This window comes from Nelumbo nucifera, chromosome 1 (assembly GCF_055504915.1).
Source record: "Nelumbo nucifera cultivar China Antique chromosome 1, China Antique-T2T, whole genome shotgun sequence".
Classification (NCBI taxonomy): Eukaryota; Viridiplantae; Streptophyta; class Magnoliopsida; order Proteales; family Nelumbonaceae; genus Nelumbo; species Nelumbo nucifera.
This window is the reverse complement of record NC_142649.1, coordinates 129,546,511-129,569,777: the sequence shown is the minus strand read 5'-3', so window position 1 is coordinate 129,569,777 and position 23,267 is coordinate 129,546,511. Positions and strand designations below refer to the sequence as shown.

Sequence of the window (23,267 nt, the reverse complement as noted above, 5' to 3'; positions counted from 1 at the left end):
TTCAGACTTGTGTCTCATTAGGTATACGTAACCATACCGTGAATAATCTGAAATGGATGAGAGAAATACTATCTCCCAATGGAGGTGTTCACGCCCAAGGAAGGATCCAAAATCTGCTCCCATTGAAAATGGCGCAGTGAAGGATGGAGCAGAATCAACAATGTTCTTCAAAAGAACTTGACCCTTTGCAAGAATCAACTAGACGGCTTGTGAGTACAGCTCCAACCAATCTTTTCCCAAAAGATTGAGATCAAGATCGAATCTTGATTGCTCCCAAGAACTGGAGATCGAACTGAATGAATGGCAAAGGCAGGAAGGTGGCGGCAGGAGAGAATTCGCAGTATGCAAGAAATCTCTCAATCTCTCTTTCTTCAAAGAGAAGAATGTTGTTGATCATGTAAAAGGCTGCCGCCCCCTTCCCCTTTTATAATCTCAAAGGGATCAACTTCTAATCAGATTAGGAGTTGCTATTCCAAATCATATTTGGGTTAGAAGTCCCTTAGTGATAAGGGATAATCCTTATCTTATCTGCAGATCAGATCAACTATCTCCTAATATAATTAGGAGGTTTGCAGATCTAAATCTCATTTAGATCTTGGACTCTCTGAGTGGATAGGGTCTAAGCCCAATCATTTTAGCTGACCCACTTCAAAATTCGCCCCCTTTAAATGACTGATCAAATCAACCCAGTTCGAAATGGGCTTAAGGCCCATTTAAGGTTATGTACTCAAAAAGCCTTCCAAACTGCTGCCCAGTTGGGCTTCCTTGTATGGCGTGGGACCCAAGCATTGATCTACACATCGGCCACATGGGTTCGGCCTAGCCTTTGTTACAAGGCCTGGCCGAATGCACTGCTAAAGACAGTGTTCCCCCTGAAACCCATCAAATGGGCTCTATGGGCCCAACACTTACACTAAGTGGTCCCTGGGCCAAGCCACTTTGTAACACCCAGGGACTGTGGGCAGATGCAAGATTAGCCCATCAGGTGTTATCCTCAATGGTCTTACACTTAACCTCTCAGCCCATAATGATCATACACTGCCCGACAAGAGAGGACCTCTCCCTCGGCTGCAAAGAACAGTGTTGCACTCTCCACTCATATGGATCCCGGGAATTAAAACCTTCTTGCAAACATTTTAGAAACCATAATATATATACTTTTATATCTTATATAAAATATATTTTGCAAAGCAAATCTCAACGGTTGAAATCGGTTGCCGGCAGCCTTGGTTTCCATCAGTGAGAGTGCATCCCTGATCATTACCTTTGTCCGACAAAGGGGCTGATCCTGTCACTATGATCACCCACTCAGATGAATTCTCGGACTATCCCAACATACCCAGGTTTTGACCCCCGCTAAGGATCTCACTGATTGGTACATCAAAGACAGCCCAATCCGACACCTAGTGCAGTATCATAATCGAGTCTAGGGGTCGGGTGTAACTTTCCAGTTTTGCCCATCAATCTCCAAGGTCCAGGGCAATACTGGAAATCTGGTCCAGTTCCCCGTATGCGATGAATCTGTTATTCCTTTTAATAGTAATCCTATTACTAAAAAAGACAGAATAACCATCTGCACACAGTTTTGAGACAGAAATCAAATTTGTTCTTAAATTTTGTACATAAAGACAATTTTTCAGTACAATTATTCCTTCTTTAAAATATAATTCCACGGTTCCTATGGCTGCGGCTGCAACAGTTGCAGTAGTCCCCAAGTAGAGTGTGACTTCTCCTTCACTCAGCCTTCTGTTTACCTTGAACCCCTGCATGAGTTGAAGCCCCGGAGTCAATACACCAGGACGCAGAAGCTACCAACAAATTGGTTTCTATAACACAAGTTTCGAAGTTACCTTTCTTGGATTCCAGGTAGGCAGGACAATTCATTTTCTAGTGGCCGGTCTTCTTGCAGAAGTGACAGGCATCCGATGCTTTGTCTTTCTTCTGCTTCTTGCTTTTAGTGGCTTTCTTCTGAGGCTTCTTTGCTTTCCTCTTTCTCTTGCCTGTCTTGCCAGGTTCAACAAGCATGGCTACAGGCTCATCCTTTTTAATCAGTTCTTCAGCTCTTTGCAACATATTGTTGAGCTCTTGTAAGCTGACATTCAGTTTGTTCATGTTATAGTTCATGATGAACGGATTAAAGGAATGAGGCAAAGAGTTAAGGATAGCATCTATCTGGGTTGCAAGGTCCAGCCCGGATCCAAGAGCCTCCAGTTCGTTGATGTATCCCATCATCCAAAGATAATGGTCGTGAACTTGCTGACCCTTGGACATTTGTGTGGTCATGAACTGTTTCAAGACCTTTTGTCGAGTAGAACGATTCTGCTCTTCATACATTGTCCTGAGACTGTCCAATATGTCTTTGGCAAGTTCGATAAGATCGAACTGTCTTTGTATCGGATTGTCCAAGGAGGCAATGATGTAACACCGGGCAAGGGAGTTTTTCTCCTCCCATTCTCGATAGTCTCTCCTTCGGGCCTCAGAAGCCCTATCTCCCAGACGCTCCGGGGCAAGGACTAGCATAAGGTTCTTATACCAATCAGCATAGTTTGGGCCCTTCAACTTGTTGTCATCAAGTAGCTTTGCAAATGATCCGTTTGCCATTTTCTGATAAAAGAGCAAACATCAGTCCACGACCTAATTTGATTCATGTTCATTTCATAGATATGGATTTTAATCTATGATCCATTTCCATTTATTCGTCTCTGAGATTTCCCTCCTTTCTCAGTGACGGAGAGTACGGGTTGTCTCTGGAAATGTGGGAAATCACATAGGGTGCATGAAGCCAACTGTTTCAGCTGCATAACCCCACCACCTTTCTGTGAAGAATCATATCCACTCATCATATGAGTTTTCCCTTTGGCCTCTGTCAGATAAGGTTTAGAACCGTTTTCAGGTAAACCTTTCTGTCCAGTGAGTGCTTACCCATCATATTTGTGAACGCCAAGGTACCGTGAGAGAGTTCCCATTTTCTGGTGAAGCCCCTCCCACATCGGTCTATGACGCCCTTATCATCTTATGAAACACTTAGACAAGCCCAACAGCAAATGGATAGCCCATTTTCTGGTGCGTTTCCTCATTACTGAATGACCCATCCTCGTGGTAATGATGGAAGGCCTTTAGAGAGTTCATCATATGAATCTCCCTATCACATGCACTCATATTATCTCGAGGGAACAGATAATTACGCCATAGTTCTATCTTTAGGTCAAACCAAAGTGGCTCCCACTGACTTTCATAAAGCCAGATTTTGGTGGGCCTAAATCGGCTAGGGTTCCGCACGAGACCTCATGATGAGGTGTGGGACCCACCACTGAGGGAGGTCATCCAATGACCAAAAGGGACACCATGGCAATGATGTGCATTCAGCCATGGTGTGCGAAAGAGCCACTGTCGATTGAGCATGGGCCAAGTACTTATGGCCCATGTACATAGCACATCACACATCCATACATCACATGTAGGGATAAATTGATCCAATCAATTAATTATCTGTAAAGCCCATTTGAAGCCCATTTTAAATCCATAATATTAACCATTAATATTATCTGTAAAGGTTTACGGGTAAACCTTTCTGTCCAGTGAGTGCTCACCCATGATATTCGACCATGCCAAGGTACCGTGAGAGAGTTCCCATTTTCTGGTGAAGCCCCTCCCACATCGGTTTATGACGTTCCTATCATCGTATGAAACAATCCAACAAATCCAGCAGCAAATCGGTTGGCCCATTTTCTGGTGCTTCCCCTCATCACTTGAAGGACCCGTCTTCAATGCTAATGACGGAAGGCCTTTAGAGAATCCACCATATGGATCTCCCTATCACATGCACTCATATTTCAGGAGGGAACGAGTTACGGCCTAGTTTTAGGTTAAGCCTGAGTGGCTCCCACTGGCTTTCATAAAGCCAGATTTCTGGTGGCCCAATTCGGCTAGGGTTTCTGCACATGTCCTTTTCAGGGGTGTGGGGCCCACCACGAAGGGAAGGTCATGCAATGACCATAAGGGACACCATGGCAATGATGTGCATTCAGCCATGGTGTGTGTAAGAGCCACTATCGTATCTGCATGGGCCAAGTGCTTATGGCCCATGGACGCAGCACATCACACATTCATACATCACATGCGAGAAGAATTGATCCAATCAATTAAATATCTGTAAAGCCCCTTTTAAAGCCCATTTAAAGTCCATAATATTAACATTTAATATTATCTAGGTATATGGGTTGAATAGCAGTTAGCAGTTCGGCCCATATAGCTTTCATGCGAATGGTGGGCTTTTGCAATTTTAACAATTTAAAACTGGGCCTTTACAGGTTGCGTCGAATTAATACTTGCAATTAAACATCAATCCTTGACCCAAAAGTGGGAGAAATCAAGACTGGAATCAGCCCCATCAAACCCAAGATTCGATCCAACTGATTTGGTCCAAATTTGGTTCGAATTGGTCTGGGTTTGATTTTTAATTCAAGATTAATGATCTGAAATTAAATACCGATAAAGAATAACACAAATCAGTCAAGTAGGGTTGTTCGCACACTCCATCCTGCAAAACAGAGGTTAGTTCACAGTTTGCAATTTCACAAACTGCAAATCGCAGATAGCGATTTTCATATCTACGAATTCTCCTTCCAGCGCCGCCAACTTCGATCCAAAATAATACAGAAATAGAAAAACCAAATTTTCTATTAATTATTACATCAGATCAAATCCTATACATCCAGTCTAAAAAAAAATTATTTACAAACCAAATGTAAAGAATAAACAAGAATCTGTAAATCGCAGATATCCACGTGCCAAGAATAAAAGATTTCGATCTCCATTGTACAAACAACCCAAAAATCAAGAAAATTATAAAGAACCATTCCATATAAAATTGAGATTTATATAAAATTTAATTCCAGATCATTCGCCCATATTTATGGGAGCAATTTCCCAAAAAACAAAATTGCGCAGGTTTAGATCTGAACAATTTTGATTCAAGATTTGAACCTGGCTCTGATACCACTGAAGGAGTGGAAAAATCCACTGTATGGACGCCCGGATAAAGCGGAATAGAATGGGCGAATTTCAAAAATTTCTTTCCTTCCTACAATTGGGAATCGCATTCCCTATTTTAGAAAACTAATTTTCAAGGATCAATCTTGAATCAAGAATCGATCCAGATCTAAACAAAAAAGTAGGAGAGGGTAATACTTGATATGGAGAATTAGTATCCCCCAACGAAGGTGTTCACGCCCAGAAAAGTCACCGAAGACTGCTCCCACTGAAGATGGCATAGTGTAGGATAGAACAAAATCAGCAACGTTGTTTACAAGAACTGGATCTTTCGCAAGAACCCATTAGACGGCAGGAAGGAGGCGACAGAGAGAAATTGGCGCAGTCTCACTGTATGCTGATTCCTCTCTTCTGTGTTGTATCTGTATCTCAGATGAGTGTGTTTAGAGGCTGCTGCCCCCTCCTCCTTTTATAACCCTAAAGGGATCAACTCCTAATCCTATTAGGAGATGTTGATCTCTTTAAGTGATAAGGTTGAGTCCTTATCTAATCTGCAGATCATGATCAGCCCTAGACTCTTACTGAGTGGATAGGGACTTTTTCTTATCCTTTAAGGCTGGTCCATATCTCAGATTCGCCCCATTCAAGCCAATCTAATTAGCCCAGCTCGTATTGGGCTTTTGACCCTTTAAGTGTATCTGCTCACTTAAGCCTTCCAAATTGCTGCCTAATTGGGCTTTCTCTGTATGGTGTGGGACCCAAACGTTGATCTACACATCAGCCACAAGGGTTCGGCCTAGCCTATGTCACAAGGCCTAGCCGAATTCACTGGAAAGCCCAGTGAACCCCTTGAGCCCATCATATGGATTCTATGGGCCCAACGCTTACACTAAGTGGTCATTGGGCCAAGCCACCTTGTAACACCCAAGGACTGTGGGCAGATGCAAGATTATCCCATCAGGTTTAACCCTCAATGGCCTTACACTTATCCTCTCAGCCCATAATGATCAAACACTGCCCGACAAGGAAGGACCCTCTCCCCCGACTGCAAGGTACAGTGCTGCACTCTCCTCTTACATGGACCCCGGGGATTAAAACCTTTTGCAAACAATTTTGGAAACCTATGTATATATATATATATTATCGTAATAATATATTTTGCAAAACAAAATTTCAACGATTGAAATCAACTACCGGTAGTTTTGGTTTCCATCAGAGAGAGTGCATTTCCCCGATCATTACCTTTGTCCGACAAAGGGGCTGATGCTGTCACTATGATTATCCACTCAGATAGGTTCATGAACCATCTCAACATACATAGGTTTTGACCCCCTCTAAGGGTCTCACTGATTGACATATCAAAGATGGCCCAATCCGCCACCTAGTGTGGTACCATAATCGAGTTTAGGGGTCAGGTGTAACATTGCAGTTTTGCCCGCTAATCGCCATGGTCCAGGGCAATACTGGAATTCTGGTCCGGTTCAAAGGTCTTAAGCTGATCCCACACTACATGTACCTCGGGTCTCACCCTAGTGGCAGAGACAGGCCACCCCAACCGACTTGGCGATACATCAGTGTCAGCCTTATCGGGATAGGTCTCCCTAGACCGACCCACTAGCTGTGAACGTTCTAAACCAACACAAGTCTCATAAGTGTCCGGTTTTAAGAGTAGTACACAGAAACACACCACATGACATGAATCAAATATGCACTTTATTCATTTACAATAAATGTCATTAGTACATCAAACTGATTGGAGCTAAGGGCATACAAAACTGTCTAACAAAAAATTATGGCACCGTTCTAGCCATCGGCTTTTGGGTCGACAGTTTGATCGCTCGGTTCGAACAGACGACCCATTCTGACAACAAAAATTATAGGCAAAAAATTGAGTGTATGAGGTCCATTAAGTAGTATCATACGCGTTATGTCATTCGAGTGTGTGACTCATATGACCCGAAAATGGAATCATTTTGGCCATCGGTTTTTGGATTGATGGTTCGACCATTTGGTTCGAATGGATGGGCCGTTCTGACCACAAAAAATAAAAAAAAATGGCTAGCGGGTTAACGATTTGACCTCCCGGGTCAATGGGTCATTGTCCGATTCAACGGTTTTTGGCCAAGGACCGGGATTAGAGTAAAATGGAACTGGTTTCCTGGACAGTTCGTAGTTAAAAAAAAAAACAGATGGCCCGTTTTGACAAAAAAGTTATAGGCAAAAGATTGAGTGTGTGAGGTCCATTAGGTAATACCATATGTGTTATGTCATTCGAGCATGTGATTCATACAACCTGAAGACAGAATCGTTCTGGCCATCGGTTTTCGGGTTGACAGTTCGACTGTTGGTTCAAACGGATGGCCCGTTCTGACAACAAAAATTAAAAAAATAAAAAACAACCAAAAACCATTGAACGGGTCAACAGTTTAACCGCCTTGGTCAATGGGTCGTTGACTGATTCAACGATTTTGGTCAGAGACCGAGATTAGGATAAAACGGAACCGGTTGCTTGGATGGTTCCCAATTAAAAAATAAAAAATGGTCAAAAACCGTTGAACAGGTCAACGGTTTAACCACTCGAGTCAATGGGTCATTGATCGATTTGGATCGGCTCACCAGGGAAGAGAGAGCGGCAATAGAGATGGTTGAGGAGGTCGATGTGATGAGTTATACGTCCTTCTCGAAGTTGATCAGTGTCGGGCTAATAAGCAAAGAGACTAGTTTGTTTTCCTTTTCCAAGTTGTGAGACTTGTAAATTTCCACTTGGCCTATGCAGGTGTCAAGATGGCAAGTCGTGGGGAGATGAATCATCGACTGAGGGCCACGGTTGACAGAGTATGGTCTCGGGGCGCCCAAGGGACCAGCCCCGCCTCGCAAGTGGGTGCCCAGTGTCTGTGGAGTGCATTCCTCGCCCATAAAAGAGGGTGAGGTCTTCACTTGAAAACGTGGTGGTGGTCGATTCGGAGGAGGGCACGACTGTTGATGCTACTCATTCTTCCCCTCCACCAAGCAGGGTACCTGAAGGTGGTTGGCTAAAGATCTATGTGCTACGAAGGAACGTCCGTCTAGATGACGGGCTGATGATGAAAGGGGTTCCCGAGGAGCTCTTGCGCGGCTTGCTGACGTCGGCCATGTGGCGCGAGCTGATGGAGACCACAAGCGGGGCTCTGGAGAGTGTGGGAATGTTTCGGGCGGCCTCGGTGAGTCTTCTTACTTGTTCTGGTTCTATCCAGGTTGATTGATTTTTCTGACTTCACTTGTTTTTTGCAAAATGCTTGAACAATGATCGCTTTGGTTTACTGGCTTCGATCAGTAAGGTGCCTCTATGAAAACGAGCACAATGAGGCATAGTTGTCGAGGGATCGGGCGGCCGAGATTGAGGCCCTGAAGGCCCAGTTGGCCAAGATTGAAGCGACGAGGACCCGACTGGACGAGCTAGAAGGCGAGGTGGCTGAACTTTGGTGCCGCATAGATGAGTGATCTGACACAATACGCAAGCTGAAGGACCGCAATTATGCTCTGAAGGCTGAAAGGGAGGCAGCAAAGAAGGAGGCTAAGGAGCGGGTCTCCTAGATTGAGGAGGAGGTGCTTGCTAGATTCAAGGCCTCCCAGGAATATCAAGATAAGATGGATGACTTTGCTTTGCCTTCCTGGGACCTCGGGTTCTATATCTCTGCCGAGATAGAATCTTGCGTCAGCTTCCCGATGCAGCTGAGGTCGTGCAGGGTCTTATTCCTCATAATCCGGAGATGCCTACAAAGGGCATTGTAGAGGCCACAGAGGTACCCAAGGGGGCAGAAGGCGTTGAGGAGAACCCCGCCAAAGGCTGAGCTGCTACTGTTGCCGAACTTCTAAATCGTTTCTGTTGTAGAGCTGTTTTGTCTTTTTTTTTTTTTTGCTTTTTTGTAAATGGCCCGAAATGCTGAGCTTGAAACCATGTATAAATTTATGCTGGTTAATGAAATGTTGCTATTTTGGCTCTGAGCTTGTGCATTGCCCTTTTTCCCTTTTTCTTTTTTTTGTCTAAGGTAGGGAGTGGCTAAGATCAAAAGTCTTCGGCTTACTTGGCCGAAGTGCTTTCCGAGTTTTCATCTTTCATGGAAGCTCAGTTACTGGTCTCGGGAGCTTTTCGGCTCTTCACGGGTTGGCCATCCCTCGGCTAGCTCTGGTCTGACTATTCATTAGTAAGGTGCGGAAGTCCGATGACCGCCCTCTGGCCTTTGGAGGCGGGAGTGTTCTTCTTTGCATCAGGCTCTGGTTGTTGACAACCGAGTCAATTTGTTTGGTCGGCTATGCGCTATCGAACTGTGTGTCGCGAGCTCTGGCCATATAGTTGTCGGCCGAGTCGAAGTGTACTACGCGGTGTGTGCTGTGAGGTGTGCGTGGTGTGTGTGTGCGGCGTGTGTTGTGCAGTGTGTGCCATGCAATGTGTCAAGCGACCATCTTGTAGAAAAAGAGCTTTATTGATATTCAACTTATTGGTAGTACATTCGAAGGTTCCCGGTATTCCAACTCCTTTGTACGGGCCTGCCGTTGAGGTTTTCTAACCTGTAGGTGCTGGGTCCGAGGACTCTAGTGACTCTGTACAGTCCTTCCTAGTTGGGTCCGAGCTTGCCTTCTCCCGGGGCGGGCACTATGACTTTGTGGAGGACGAGATCGCTTGTTTTGAACTCCCTTCTTCAGACTTTGGAGTCGTAGTACTTGGTCATCCTCTGCTATTGTGCTGCCATCCAGACGTGTGCTCAGTCCCGTGCTTCCTCCACTAGGTCTAAGTTTTCACGAAGGTCCTCGTCGTTCTGCTCTTCGTCGTAGAACTCGGTCCGGAGGGTTGGCAAGCCTATTTCCATGGGTACCATGGCTTCGGTCCTGTAAGTTAGGCTGAAGGGTGTCTCTCCAGTTGACATTCATGATGTAGTCCTGTACGCCTAGAGGATGCCTGGCAACTCCTCAACCCACATTCCCTTGGCCTGATCAAGTCTGGTATTCAGGCTATGCAGTAGGGTTCGGTTGGTCACTTCGATCTACCTATTGCTCTGAGGCCGGTGAACAGCGGTAGTTCTATGGTCGATCTTCAAGTCAGTGCAAATGGCTCCAAATTTCCAGTAAGTGAACTACGTCCCGTTATCTGTGATGAGGACCCACGGAATATCGAATCGGTAGACAATACCTTTCTAGAAGAAGTTCTAGGCATTGTGCACGGTAATGTGTGCCAGTGCTTTAGCTTCTACCCATTTAGTGAAGTAGTCCACTGCCACCAAGAAGTTCTTCTGTGCTACCGTGGTGGAGAAAGGGCTGAGGATGTCCATGCCCCACTACGCAATGGGCCATGGGCTAGTGATCGGCCTCAAGGGGACCGTAGACTGATGATGAAGGTTAGAATGCCGCTGACAACTGTTGCACTTCCGCATGAATTAGGCTGCATATTGCTTCATTGTCGGCCAAAAGTATCCTTGTCATAGTGCTTTCTGAGCTAGGGTTCGAGCGCCGGGGTGGTCTCCACAAATACCTTAATGTATTTCCCTAAGGATGTAGTCGGCCTCGGAAGGGGGAAGGCATTTCAGGTAGGGGAGTATATGTGAGCAGCAATAGAGTTGTCCCTGGATAAGGCAATACTAGGCTAATCTATGCTGGAGCTTTTTGGCTTCTGTTCGGTCTTCTAAGAGCGTACCCTCCCGAAGGTACTGTATGGTGGAGTCCATCCAAGATGGGTCGTGTTGTACTGGGAGGATGAGGAGGGTTGTCAACGCGATGCTTGGCTGGGCTAGAGTGCCCATCCGCACTATCGAGTCGAGGTCGATTTGTGGTGAACTTGATAAATTTGATTGTGCGTCGGCTTGGACGTTTTTGGCTTGGGGAATTTGCTGAATGTTGAACTGCTCGAGCCGTTGGATGAGCTCTTGCACTTTCTGTAAGTATCTCGCCATAGTAGAAGTCTGCGTCTCGAATTGGCCGTGGATCTGATTGACCACCAGGGAGTTGCTGAATGCTTCGACTCGTTGGGCTCCGAGGTCTAGGGCAAGCCAAAGTCCAACGATTAGGGCTTCATACTCAATTTCGTTGTTGGAGGCTTTGAACTTGAATATGAGGCCGTGTTCTAGTACCGTGTCATCTGGGCCGAGGAGGATGAGGCCGGCCCCACTACCTTGCCTGTTTGATGAACCTTCCACATGGAGAATCCATACCTACGGTGCTGGGGCCGAGTCTTGTGTGGTGAAGGTGCATTCCGCTATAAAATCGGCCAAGGACTGGGCTTTGATAGCGGGCTGAGGAGCGTAATCAATGTTGAATTCGCTCAATTCAACACTCCGTTTAACTAGGCGGCCAGATGCTTCCGGCCTCTGGAGCACTTGCTTGAGGGGATGGTCGGTAAGCACCCAAATGTTGTGAGCTTAAAAGTATGGTCTGAGCTTTCTCCCCGAGGTAACTAGCGCCAAGGCCATCTTCTCTAGGTTGGTGTACCCAGTTTCTATGCCGCTAAAAACCTTGCTAGTGTAGTAGATCGGCTTCTATATCCAATCTTCCTCCTTGACTAGTACTGAGCTGACAACCTCATCCCCAGCTGAGAGGTAGTGCAGCAGCTTGTCCCTCGGGCTCGGTTTTGTGAGGAGAGGCGGCGAGCTCAGGTATCTTCTTAGATCCTAAAAGGACCATTCACAATCCTTGGTCCATTGGAAGTCCTTCGTGTGCTTGAGGGCCTTGAAGAAGGGTAGGCAACGGTTCGCGGATTTTGACATGAATCTGCCGAGGGTGGCTATCCGTGCAGTAAGATGTTGCACTTCTCTGTGCGTCTAAGGTGGCTGCATGTCGAGGATGGCCTAGATTTTTTCTGGGTTGGCCTCAATTCCTCTCTACATCACCGTAAATCCCAGGAATTTGCCAGAGCCGACCCCGAAAGAACATTTGGTCGGGTTCAGCTTCATTTTGTATTTCCTGAGGGTGTCAAAGACTTCCTTAAGGTCTGTTAGGTGGTGCTCGGCATTCTTGCTTTTCACAAGCATGTTATCAACGTAGGCTTCAACGTTTCGGCCGAGTTGATCCTTGAAGACCTCGTTCAACAGGCACTGATAAGTAGCGCCTACGTTCTTGAGGTCGGAAGGCATCACCTTATAGTAGTAGAGTCCACTATCGATGATGAAGGCTGTTTTCCCCTGGTCATCTGGGTGCATTTGGATTTGGTTGTACCCCGAGAAAGCATATACGAAGCTCAGGAGTTTGTGTATTGTCGTTGCGTCAACAAACTGGTCGATCCTCGGCAGGGGGAAGCTATCCTTGGGACAGGCTTTAATTTAGGTTGGTGATGTCGATACAGATTCTTCACTTCCCGTTGGCCTTCTTCACCATTACCACCTTGGCCAGCCTGTTCGGGTACTTTACTGCCCAGATAAAGCTGGTGTCGAGCAACTTGTAAACTTTCTCGACGACTACCTGCCACTGTTCCACGATGAAGCTTCTCTTCTTCTACTAATGGGTCGGTAGCATGGGTCGGCATTCAGGCGATGGGTGATGACCTTGGGGTTGATCCCTGGCATATCTGTCGCCGACCAAGTGAACACGTCGGCGTGGTCTCTCAACAACTACACCAGTTCATCCCAAAGGTGATCATCCAAGAGAGAACCAACCTGATTGTCTTCTCGGGGTCTTCTTCACAAAGCGACACTTGGATGAGGTCTTTGACAGGTTGGTCACTCTATGTCTTCACATCGTCCCGCAGGTCTATGCTTTCGGCCATTAGTGTCTCTACGGTTGGGCACAATCCTCGGCAAGAGGTCAGGTAGCACTGCCATGTGGTTCTCTGGTCTACACGCAGTACTTCCATGCCATACTGGGTTGGGAACTTCATTGCGAAGTGGAAGATGGAGATTGAGGCCCGCAAGGCATTGAGGGTTGGCCTATCAAGGATGGCATTGTAGGATGAGGGGTAACGGACCACGATGAAGTCCACCATGGCCGTTGTGGTGATGTCACTCTCTGATTAGAAGGGGGAGGGTTATCCTCCCAGTCAGCATGAGTGACTCCCCAGAGAAGCCCATCAGGGGAGTGTTGACGGGGACAAGGCGGTCTCTATAGATGCTGAGTTTTTTGAACGCGTCTTCAAAGAGGACATTGGTTAAACCGCCTGTATCGACTAGGATGCACTGCACTTTGAAGTTAACTATCTCGGCTGTGATCACCAGGGCATCATTGTGCGTGGTTTGGACGGAGTTCATTCTCTATAAAGGTGATCGGATCTTCCTGCCTCTTCTTCTGTCCTTGGTCATCGATCTCGAGCAACCGCACATACTTTTTGCGTCCTGAGCTGCTCTCTCCTCCGGCAGCGATCTGTCCCGATATTACATGGATGACGCTGACTGGAGGAGCTTGGGGTGGTGGTCAAGCCTCCTAGCACAATTCTTCCTGCGTTGGCTTCTCATTCTTCTCAATGAACCCACCAAAGTACTTGCACCTGATCAGGTCCTCGATGTGGTTGTGAAGGTCGAAGCAGTTGTTTGTATCGTGGACGTGGTCCCTGTGGAACTTGCAATATTTGTTGTGATTCCTCTTGTTCCCTTGTGTCTTCATCTTCCCGGGCCACCGGACATAGCTACGGCCGCGGATCTGCATCAAAACTTTAGACCGTGGTGTGTTCTGCGGCATGATGTTCTAGTAGGTTGGTGGGGGCATCCTTGGTCTACGGTCAGGCCAACGATCTTGTCATTTGTGGTCCCTATTCGATCTCTCTATCTTGCATTACTCTGTATCCCTTCTCTTCTTGTCGGGCTTTCTTCCTCATCTCTTAGTTGCGTCTGGGATTCCTCCCTGTTGATGTATTTCTGCGCATGGCTCATCAGTGCAAGCAATGGTCAGAGGAGGATTCTTGGAGATGCTGAAGTTGAATGGATGGCCACAAACCGTATTGGATGGCTGTGACCGCCACCGACTGGTTTAGGTTCTGAACTTGTAATGCTTCAATGTTGAATCTAGGCAGGTAGTCTTTGAGGGACTATCCCTTCCTCTGCCGCACTTGCATGAGGCTGGCCGAAGTCTTCCAGTGCTTTTGACTTGCCGTGAATTCTGCCAAAAACAGGCTCTCTAGCTACTCCCATAAGGCTACAGAGCGCGAGGGAAGGGATGAGTACCATGTTAGGGCCAAACCTTTGAGGGTAGCAATGAAAGCTTTTCACATTAAACCCTCAAACGAACCATGTAGCATCATTTAGGCTTTAAATGCATCAATGTGGTCGTCGGGGTCGGTGTTGCTGTCGTATTTATCGAACTACAGTGTCCGCCATCCTATAGGGGGAAGCTCATCCACAATTTCCTGGACGAAGGGCGGCTTCTCTGTGGGCTGACCGCTCGGCTACATAGTCTGGATTGCGGGTGATCCCACTCTCCTCTAGAACTGGTTGCGCTTCAGCTCGATCAAGCATTGACAGAGCTCCCAGATTTCTGCGTCTTTGTCGTTTGGTGCTGCGGCGTGCGCAGTTCTTTCCTTCTTGGGCTGTGCTGGGTGGTCCTTGACTGAAATAGACTCGGCGACAGAGACCACATGGGGCGGTGTCCATTTACCGAGCCTCTCTTTGGATGGGTGTCCATTTACCGAGCCTCTCTTTGGATGGGATCCCTGTGGTCTGGTGGGTTTTGTTGCGGTTGTCATGTTCACGAGACCGAGCAGATGAGCTCGACTTTCTTGGGGGATCTTGCTTTTCTTGTTCGGACCGTGCCCCGTCTTTGTTTGTTCGGCACATTTTTGGGTCCCCAGGGTGAGGATCATCCGTAGTACGCGTTGGGACAAGAGGGGGGACGGTCTGTGTGGGCGGTGCCATGGACCCCAACAACTGCATCATCGCCAAGATTTGATCGACCTTTTCTTGCATGGCCTGGAATTGGGCAGGGTCAACCGCAACCGGTTGTTGAGGGTGCTGGACTTCGTGACGCGGAGGGATGTAATGAGAGTGGAATACCTGAGATGGGGATCGGCCTATGGATCTTTCGGAGTTGTTTTTCGGCATCTTGATCGGTTCTTGAATGCACAATGAAGAGAAAATTTTAGGGAAGGCTTTTTGTGCGTATCCCACAGACGACACCAATCTGAGGCCCGAGGAGTTATCCCCAGGTAGACACTTCGATGCTCAAGTCAATAAAAGGTAATAGGGGATCAGGCCGAGCAGTTGGAGAATAGTATTTGTCTGAACAGAGTAACGGTATGATAGCTAGAAGTTGGATTCCTTACCTTGAGCGGAAGTTACTTTTTTATAACCAAAGAGTCGTCTCCTAATCGAATGAGGCCTCCGGGGTTGTCAGGATGAGGTTAACCGTCGAGGTCTTCGGGATAAGACCTAATCCTCAGCGGAGTTGTCCTCATCTATCCTCCTATCTTGGTCGCGTTTATCCACATGACGTGGAGTTGACATGGCCGGGCGGATGAAATGGGAGCCGTAGGGATGATGCGGTGCTGACGTGGCCAGGGAGATAGGGCAGACACATGGCATTCAAAGCCAGCTCAGCCATAACCCGAACACTTAGCACTCTTCAGGCTCCAGGAGGAACACCAGGAGAAGATAGCCGCCGTTCATCACAGGGTGGATTTCAAGAGCGAAACAGAGTATCGAAAGGATCTTTCTAGAGTGGGAGCTCTGCTAGTAACTCTAGTCGATTGTTGAAGATTGAGCTGCCCAGATTTTGGGCGTGGAGGGGAACCTCAATGAGTGGCTTCTTTTGATCCAGCAATATCTCTCAGTTCAAGAGGTGGCAAAAGACCATTGGATTCCAGTAGCCACCCTTGGATTCAATGGAATAGCGATGGAGTGGTACTGTTGGTTCAAGGACCACCATCCACAGCCATCCTGGCCGGAGTTTGTAAAGACCCTAGACATCATATTCAACGGGTTACAAGGAGCCAATATAGTTGGGCACCTTTCGAAGCTTACTCAGATGGTGGGGGTGCAGGTGTATATTGAAGAATTCCAGTGTTTGTCAAGTAGGATAAAGGGGTTATCGGGGGAGTATTTAGTAGGGTGCTTTGTGGTTGGATTAAAACCAAAGGTTTGTGCAGGCGTAGATAAGTTCAAACCGACCACCATCAATAGGGCGTTCAAGCTTGCTCTTCTAGAGGAAGAGGAATTGCTGGTTGTGAAGAGGATGGTCAGGTATGAACCTCTTAAGCCGAAACCCCCTTCGAACTCTTCCCCCACAATAGTCGCCAATTCAAAGATTCCTGAAAATCAAATGGTTATCCCCGGTTGAGGCTCATGAACGAAGAGAAAAAGGGACTTTGCTACCACTGTGATGAGCGGTACAGCCCTCAACACCGTTGCAAGAAGCGGAGGCTCTACTGGATAGAAGGAATTGAGAGGATAATGATTTGGACTCAGACAAGGAAGAAAAAGAGTTGGACAAGATTGATGACAACTCACCGGCAATATCTCTCTACGCAGTAACAGGCTCAAACTCCGCTCAGACCATGCGAATCAGAGCCCATATTGGACAACAACCCCTCACAGTGGATCCACAAATAGCATACAAGGTTGGACTTCAGATCTCTTCAAACCAAGGGTTTGAAGTTAAGGTTGCTAGTGGGGAAAAACTACAAGGCTGTTGACTATGCAAGGGTGTCACAGTTCGTTCCCAAGGTACCTCTATTCTTGCTGATTTCTATTTATTGAGCTTACAAGGCTAAGATGTAGTGCTAGGTGTTCATTGGCTAAGAACGTTGGGGCCAGTAGTATGGGACTTCGGCAGCTCTCTCTCTCAAGTATACAGCCGGTCAGGGAACTCACACACTACAAGGGATTCCGAGACCAAAGCATAAATTGATGAAGGGAGAAGTTGTTGCTAAAGCCTTGAACAAGGAAGCATAGTTTTATCCACTACAGTTACTGGGAACAGGGGAGGCACAGGCGTTGGGGTGTCTAACGGTATTGGAAAATCTGATACAATCGTATCAAATTCGAATATACGAAATAGTCGAATTTGGAGTTGAGCTGATCGGATTCGATAAATATCCTCTCTCTCTCTTTATATATATATATTTTAATGAGGATATTGATATGATGTTTCGACAAATCACCTTTACTTTCTTTAATAGGATAGGGGCTTGAATGGAACCGTTGATCAGGTCCCTGGCTAATAATCGTTGAATTGGTCAACGATTTATTGACCCAAGCGATTTGATTATTCCTTTCCTATAAGTATGTTAATCTTCTCTCCTTTATCCCCATTTATACATGCCTCTCTCCCTTGTTCTTTTCCTATACTTAACCAATGTGGGATAAAAACCAACAATTTGTACATTCCTCTTCACTTGAAATGCGTTTCAGAGCTTCTATTGTCTACAGTCCATCTCCTACAGCCATGACAGTCCTGTATCTTCTGCTAGCAGTATAAACAAGCCTCCAAGATATTTCTGTCCATTGACCATCTTACTTGAATCTGCATGGAGTTATCCTGTAGGAATGCTACTGATTATTTGATGTTCAGCATACCTTGAACTTGCACATTCAAATGTTGCTAAAATTAATGCATTCTTTGTTTACAGTCTGTACACTATGTTTGGTTTGAAGGAAAAGGTAGGGAAAGGAAGGGAAAAGTAAGGAAACCTATACAAGATTTATAAAGGTTTCCTATCTTTCCCTTCCTTTCCTTACTTTTCCCTTCAAACCAAACACAGCCTAACTTCTTTGTTGAGTCTTCACTGTCAGTAGAATTTTTCCCTACTTGGCCTGGATATTCTTGAAATGAGTTGACTTAGCTCAACTGCACTGTTGTCAATAGTACTCTTGTAATCTGAGTTAAAAGACGTTGCAATTCTTTAACCAGGAGTTTCTCCAATGGAAAATGTAGCCTTTATTGAAGTAGAATTCCTTGCTTCAGATGTGTCTGAGTCATCTGATCTGGCCAGGCCACATCAAAATGAATGGGATCTATTTCAAAACATTCGTGCAAATCACCTTGCATTAATTGTGGAAGTTCTTGAAACACTCAAACTCTTTGTTGCAATTCAAGATTTCTTTCTGATGGTTGCTTCCAGAATCTGAACCATTTTTGCTTTATATAGAGGGTTATTGGCCATCATAAAATGCCCATAATTCATCCAACTGTGGGGCTTCCATTTCAGAAATGGAATGGTACGTCGAGCCAAAATTTTGTTTTGTTTTTATTTTTTTTAATGTTTCCACTTTCCACCATGTATTATTATGATTTTGTTTAGGTATTTGATTTAAATGTATTATTACAAGTGTTTACAAATTGATATTGATCTACATTTACCATAATTCTTTTGTTTTTTTCTTATTTCAGTTGATGATCATACAGGTGTAAACATGTAAAATTGGTAATCTAAAGCCATAATCCACACTCCCTTCTCATTAGGTCTATTAGCAAACTTGGCTTTCTTTAAACCTTTAAAAGTGTGAATAAAAGGTAGGAAAATACAAGGTTGTTGATTTTAATAAATTCTTAGTTACTAAAGAACACTAGTTAAAAAAATGAAACTTCTGAAATTTTAAATTTACATAGTTGGATGAATTATCAAATCCCATTTGAGATAATCAACCACTTCTCAATTTTAATTTGGCCCATGCTTAGCACTTGCACACTGGTATGTTATTAGCAGGACTCTCTCTCTCTCTCTCTCTCCCCTCAATTTTGAACCTTCTACTAAATACATACCCTCCTTTCATCTTGGGATATAATTCATTCACTTGATGAGAAAAGAAAACTTGGATTCAGCCAGAGCCCAAAGGGGCATTCAATATTGGGAAGTGAAGAAATTCCAATCCTCTCTTAGTTCTGATTTTCCCCAGCTGCCAGTCTGCTACTCTAATACACGTACACCTTATCCCAGTGCTGAGTTTCACATGTGAAGAAATTTCGGTCATCCCCACTATCTTTTCACTTAATACTCTTATTTTTATTCTCCAGTCCAAGTTACTTAACTGATAAAGCTTATTTATTGCATTAGTGTTCTAGATTTATGGTGTGTTTTGTTCATCAGTAACAACCTTCATACTTGGATAATGTTTTATCAAAGAGCGATCAATTGATCTATTATCTATACCCTTTTCCTTCAGTACTAAACTCCTATCATAATTTGAAATCTCAGTAACTATTAGTCTATTACCATGAACTAGGGCCAGGCCAAAGGGACACGGATTGAAATCATGAGAAATCACTGGGAGGTTCACTGTATAACAATCTTTATTGGCACTTAGCAAAGATGCATTGAACACCACGAATTTTACTTCTTCCTCTTTCTAAACAAAGCAACAGATTTGAATTCTATACTGAAGTAAAAACAGAATGAATTAGTTTGATATCATTGTCTAAAATCCCATACTAAATCATTTGAAAATGTTTCTCATTCAGCACCACTAACAAGTACCATACAGATGAAACAAAAGACCATCGTTAAGAATAGCAATTACAAAAGAAGATACTGGGTGATTCAATGAGACTATGATCATGATGAGAGCCTAATTAAAAGGTACTCTGCTAGTTTACAACAATTGTCTTATTTATAAGCAAAATAGGCTAAACAGACTTTGACAATACCTCTGTGGTTTTGAGGATTTGAGGTTCAGAAGAGACTATTTCCAGTAAGTCTAAAATATATTGTCTATGTGTGTGTATTTGTGCTCATTTCAACCAATCTAACCAACAAGTTTACGTTTAGAACTATCAATTCCCTTGTCTAGAGATTACAAACAAAGTTTTAAACATTAGAGTTGGGTAGGGGCCGCGCGAACGCGTACCCCCATTACCACAAATTATGACGTACACTCTCCCACTTAGGGAGATGTTAGGTGGGCACCCCTCCAAAGTGCAATGGAGGTCACCAACCTAGGCCATGGGCTTTCTTGATCACCCATTGACCCCGTCCAGGTAAGTATGTTTCTCTCATCTTCTTTATCCCTATTTATACACCTCCATCTCCTTTGCTTCTTTCTCACGCCAATGTGGGACTCTAAGTTCTCCTAATTTGCCAGGTGTTATATGGCCTAGGCCCACATCGGATGAGTAACACCTAAAAGAGGACCCAGATTAAAAAAAAAAAAAAAGAAAAAACCTAGATGAATTTTCAATTATTTAACTGTTTTTTTATTAGTTATACTTATACCTTTGGACTACTTGCTAGATAACTATGCAAGCCCAGGTGCATATATTTCAAACCAGGGGTGAGAAGATTGGATTCAGTCCTCACATATTTTCTCTGTGGCCTGTAAATATGAAATATGAAAGTACTGATTGGGTTCTCAGAGCCAGAGGATTCTTTACAAAGGATGAACAATTTTTTCTTTCGTCTTTTCTGGATTTTTTTTTTTCTTTCATTGCTAGTTATAAATCTCGTAAGCCTTAATAATACTCCCAAAGTAGAAAATTTTAAGAGGAAAACAGATCTTGTCAATAGGTTTGTATAGGAATAATTAGCTTTCTCCTCTATTTTTAGGCCGAAACCTCGACATGATCTGGAGATAATGTGGCAGAAGCATTCTATCAGAGCTGCCAAATGTGACACTAGCTATTCATGCCAAATCTGTTCAGTTAATTTAGATTCATCTGATGAATCAGTTCCCAATTTAATCCCCCCTTAAGGGTATTTGGTAGTGTGTTCTTTCTGAGGTGTGGGGTTATTTCAAGCAATTGATCTCACTATGATGTGGTTGAAATCAAGGATCAAAATTTCACATCATATCGGGCCCATATGTATTACATCAGCACTTTCGCAGGTCCTTTTTGGGTTTTGACCAATTTCAAGAGGTAGGCTATTCCTGATTATTTTTTTGTAAAAAAAAAACTAAAATAAAAAAAATAATACATGTGGTTAAAATTAGGGGTGTCAATGGTATTTAAAATTTTGATTTCCAATTTGAGATTTTATATAATTGAATTGAATTTGGATAATTCGAATATCGTAATCGGTCGAATTCAGATATCTTATTCATACCAATTAGTTAATGAGATTCAAATTCGGATATAATTTTATTCATTCAATAAATATCCAAATTCAACCAATTATTTAATTCTTATATATAATATATAAAATATAAAATATAATAATTAAATTATATAAATAATTTATATATTTATATACTTTATATAAAGAAAATATTTATTTTATATTCAAATTGAATCTTTGAATATTTAATCAAATTTAAATTCGAATATTAATTTTCAATATCTATCAGGTATTGAATCGAATTCAGATATCGAATTTTCTAATCAGATTTGAATTCAAATATTTACTTGATTTGATACGAATTTGCTCCGTTTACATCATGGTTTTCAAAACTAAACCGGATGATTGGACCGAAAAATCAAGAACCTGTCAAGTGATCGGTTCTATTTTACCCCATAACCGTTATTTTGCCAAAAAACATTGTCACATTGATTTGGTCAACGAACCGTTGACCCGAGCAGTTAAACCGTCCAACAGTTTTGGCCTTTTTTAAAATTTTTTATTTTTTGTCCAAACAAGTCATCCGTTCGGTTTAAATGGTCGGACCATTCGACCTAGGAACCGGACCCCTGTCTGGTCCGGCTTTAAAAACCTTGGTTTACACCCCTGGTCAAAACACTCAATACACATAGGACTACAAACGGATCGAATTGAATTCAATGAAGGGTATATCCAATCTAATTTGACAATAAATCCGAAAATTCAATAAGAATTCATTGGATTTTCAAGATTATGATTTGAATTCGAATATCTTATTGAATATCCGATTTGATTTGAATTGTAATAAAAAAAACTTAATAATATAATATGAATAAGATATTATTTATATAATGTCATAATATATTATAATAATTAATAACAACTGGATCGAATTGGATTATGGCGGATCGAATTTAAATCAATGTATATTCGAATTTAAATTGTTAATTAAATGGATCAACTTTTTCGATTCAATCCGATTTATTAGGATCAAGCTTATTAGTAACTTTGGTTGAAACCACATCACACCCCATAATTCATTCATTGCAATCTTTGTGCCATGTGGTGTGTTTTCAAATAGGAAACAAAAAATGAGTGTTATGTAACAAAAGCAAGTGAAACCAAAAACCACACCAAAACAAATAAAATTGTTGGTAACATCATCAATGCACATTATTGTGGTCAAATCAATGAGATTTTGCCATGAATGAATTATGTTATCACACCAAAGATGGTTTGAGATAAAACCAATTGACCCACAGAATAACTGTTTGTGATGACAGGTTGAATGGTAAAGCTTGATCCATACAAAAATAGAAGATAACCACAAAAAAAAGAGTTTCATGAAAGCCCATTAAAGACACTAGATCAAAATATTTGTATATTTCAGCATCACCATGGTTTGTATTCTAGCAGTTTGATTACTAGCAAGGATTAAGGTATTGATACGATATTCCTTATACGAGGTGTATTTTATCTGTATCCATAATCATGGATATAGGATACGTTACAACTAGATACGTATTTCATGAATCGTATGTATCGGTACAATATTGGGCCGTATCACACCGATATGGAGGCGTATCTGTGTCTAGTTTGACAAAATTATATATTGAGTAGTTTTAGATTGTTTTTCATCTTTAATACAAGTTAAAAAATAGTATTATGAAAACTGAAATAAATGATTTAAGATTTAATTTTTTCAAAAAAAATAATAAAAACTAAAAATTATAAAAATAATATATTTTATCTACCTTAGATTATTTATATATTTTATTTTACACATAATTATATGTTAAAAATGAAAACATAGTTATTATTTGAAAAAAATAGTTATTATAAATAAATGAAATTTCCCAACAAAATTAATGGAAAACAGAAAATTATAATTATAAAAATTGAAATGAATAATTTAAGATTTAATAAAAACTGAAAATTAAATATAATTTATTTTATTTACCTGAAATAATTCATTTGTTTTATTTTACAATTATGTGTAAAATAAAAATATTATATATTAAAAATGAAAACATATTTTATTATTATACCAGTATTGTTTATTGTAATATTATAACTTATTGAAGTAGCGTTCCTCTTGATATAAGATACACACACCATAGAACTGCTCAGCTCTGGTGTCCTTCAGCACATGGCAAAGAGAGTGGAACCGACATAGATGACCTCATTAAATAAAAAAAAGTAAAATAAATAAATGGTTTTAATTTGCTTTGTTGGGCCATCTCAGGAAAGAGAATAGCCCTCAAAAAATAGGCGTATGCCGCTAGGAGCGACGAGCACACGGTATTCTTTAGTAAAAGGCGAAAGAATAGTTCGCTCTGTGCTCATCGCGCGGCTGCGTGAG

General features: G+C 42.9%; 1 non-coding gene and 1 pseudogene across 1 annotated transcript; both read right to left on the bottom strand.

Annotated features, from left to right (window-relative positions):
• Positions 1–19,698: 19,698 nt before the first annotated feature.
• On the bottom strand, positions 19,699–19,859 carry LOC148803826 (U1 spliceosomal RNA). The gene has a single exon (XR_016081497.1). It is a non-coding gene; the product is annotated as a U1 spliceosomal RNA (small nuclear RNA).
• Positions 19,860–23,148: 3,289 nt separating this feature from the next.
• On the bottom strand, positions 23,149–23,260 carry LOC148803825 (U5 spliceosomal RNA; annotated as a pseudogene).
• Positions 23,261–23,267: the final 7 nt, after the last annotated feature.